Source organism: Coenobita brevimanus, chromosome 30, assembly GCF_032717465.1.
Source record: "Coenobita brevimanus isolate Jiangsu-jjx chromosome 30, ASM3271746v2, whole genome shotgun sequence".
NCBI classification, from domain to species: domain Eukaryota; kingdom Metazoa; phylum Arthropoda; class Malacostraca; order Decapoda; family Coenobitidae; genus Coenobita; species Coenobita brevimanus.
Window position 1 is genome coordinate 28413265 of NC_136983.1, and position 2961 is coordinate 28416225.

At 41.4% G+C, this 2961-nt stretch overlaps 1 non-coding gene across 1 annotated transcript; it reads right to left on the reverse strand.

The window, feature by feature from the left end:
* Positions 1–727: 727 nt before the first annotated feature.
* LOC145395329 (5S ribosomal RNA) lies at positions 728–846 on the reverse strand. Its single transcript, XR_013896574.1, has one exon. It is a non-coding gene; the product is annotated as a 5S ribosomal RNA (ribosomal RNA).
* Between the last annotated feature and the right edge of the window lie 2115 nt (positions 847–2961).

The following is a 2961-nucleotide window of genomic DNA, read 5'->3' on the forward strand; positions in this document are numbered from 1 at the left end:
TCCTCTCCACCAGCACCATCCACTTACCCAGCTCTCAGATAACACCCATATCATCACCAACATTGTCACAATAATAATAATCACCATAACCATCATTATCATCATAGTAATCATCACCATGAAGCCCATCGTCACCGTTATTATCACCACCAGTATTCCATATGGTGGGGATATAGGAATCACCCTTGTCCGTCCGTTTGTCTGTATGTACGTCCGGGCCTGTATCTTGGAAACTACCTGGTGGATTGCCTTTATACCACACAGAAAGACAGAGTATGTGTCGTAGTTGATGCCCGTATATGTAAAATTGCCATATTGTCTGTACTTTACAAGCTATGACCATATAAGGAAAATTCTGTCTTGTGTTATATTTTGGAAACTTCTTGCTGAATTCTCTTCATATCTTACAGAAAAATAGAGTATGAGTCCTAATTAATGTCCTTATATATGAAACTGCCACATTATAAATTTATGAGCTATTTCCATATAAAGAAACTAGTCTAAAAATAGCTGTATCTTAAAAACTACTTTCTGGATCATCATTTCTAAAAAAAAAAAAAAAAAAAAAAAGTATGAGTCCTAGTTTATGCCCCTATATATGAAACTGACATACTTTCATTCATTGCCAGACGCCATGTATCCCTAACGGGGTGGTCAAGGGCTCAGAGTTAATTGTTTTACATGGAGGGGCACTAATCCTCCACCAACCCCACTTGACATGTAGGGATGCCAACAGCATCTGGTGTTCCCAGGCGGTCACCCATCCAAGTACTAACCAGACCCAACGTTGCTTAACTTCGCTGATCGGACGGGAAGCGGCGTACTCAACGTGGTATGGCCGTTAGCTTAACCGTACTTATTAGTGCATATATGTATATTCTTTACCAAATGTTGGGGCTACGTCTTTTCTAAAGCTTGTTAACGTTATGCTTAAGCTCATAATGTTCATCTTCAAATAAATTATCACAAATCACTCCACACGGGTTGAGGCTTTGGTGCTCTATAGCTTTGTTGATGGCAAAAAGTTCAGAGTTAACATAAATGTGTTAGTCAGCAACTGAAACTTGAGGGCACATTCAGTCGACCACACACTAGCACCCACAGATTCACCCGACATAGACCCATCTGTGTACTATTGATGGGACCCCAAATGACTAACAATCATGTTACGGAACAAGTGGTGGATCTCCAGCACCTTGGTCTTCGGTGCTGGGAGCCATGAGATACCAACAGTGAAGTTTAGAGGCTCCCAAGGAGCTATGTTTTAAAGCACCAACTTGTCAGAGTCACTGAGGTCCAGATCAAGCTCCTGGGTCAGTAAGTTGAGGTGAACAGGAAGTGGTCTACTAACTTCCCCATCATAAGATGGTGGTTTTGATGCGGGGGGGCGGGGGCGGTACAGTACAAGTCACATTGTCCATCACTTTTCCTAAATGTCCTCATACCACAGGGCAGCAGCAAGTGGTTGCGACGAATACGGAGGGAAGGTACATTCCCCTAGACTTCCATACAAGCGACACGTATACATCTGAAGGCTCCAAGCCCCAGTCGTAAACATTTGTTCTGTAACACATCCAACCTCCCCAATGTGGCAACCGATGCCGACCCATGCACCAGTGAGCTATAGTCTAGCTTAGATCTAATAAGGGACATCGTTATTAGATATTTTCTGTTGGCTTCCAAAGTACTGTAGTACCTGCTAGGTACTTAAGGGTATTTAACCGTTTATCACAACAAGCAAGCAAATTATTAACATGAATTTTAAAGTTGAACCTACGATCAAAATTGAGACCCCAAAACTTCAAAGAATTTTGGAAAGGTACTGCCTGTTTATCCAAAGTCAAGTGCAAATCAGGGACGTTACGAGTTGTAAAAACTACAGCAACAATTTAGGGTTGGAAAACATAAATCCCCACTGCAAGGGCCACTGGTGAACGGAATCAAGGGTTGCCTGAAAAGGTCCAGCCAATAAGTGTGCATTATGGGAAGTGCCATATTGCACAATCGTCAGCATAGAGTGAATATTTAAGATTCCTCGGGATGGGAGCTGATGACAGAATATCACTGATCGTAATACTAAACAAAGTGGAATTAAGCATACTTCCCTGAGGTACCCTGTTTTCTTAGATAAATATATCCAATGATACGATACGGGGCAGTTGTACAAAGAAAGTGCTATCTCTTTAAAAAATGGAGGTAAATTACCTCTTAAACCTTAAGCAGAGAGCTTCATTAGCATACTGTGTTGTCACGCCATGTCATAGGCTATGGACGTTCAAAAACATCCCTATCGTGAATGTTTAATTGGCAAATGCCATTGTAATCCTATGCTTCAAATTCATTGAATGATCTAGTGAACTTCTGTATATATGGAAGCCACAATGTCGACCAACTAAGAAATTCTTCGACTCTAAAACAAAAAGGAGACTGTTGTTAACCATTCGTTCCATGGCCTCACATAGACAAGAAGTCAACACAATAGGACGAAATGAAGTGGGTTTCATAAGAAAACCACTCTATTTGGGTATCGGTATGGCCTGTGCCAAGTGCCATGAATTTGGAAACGTTCAGGATGCCCAAAACTCATTGTATAATGTGAACAGCTTAATCAGGTTGTCTTGATGCCAGAGCATACTGTACGCGATAGTGTCTGGTCCAGGTCCGGTGTCTTTACAGGATATAGGAGAAGTCTAAGTCTTCTTTATCAAAGTCTAATATTTGTAGTTCAGCCGTGGGTTTATGATGTTGAAAACGCAGGTCATAATTGGCCATAAGAAAAACACCTGGCAAAGATGTTGGCTACGTCATGGAATCATCATAGATGGTAGTATTCACCTGCTGAGTGGTCACAGGAATACAATGGCTGTTATTATTTAATATTTTAACCCACCGCATGCCGACCGACTTGGGGCCTTCATGCCAGCCCATTGCCGGCCATTTTTTTACTTTTTTTTTTATCAT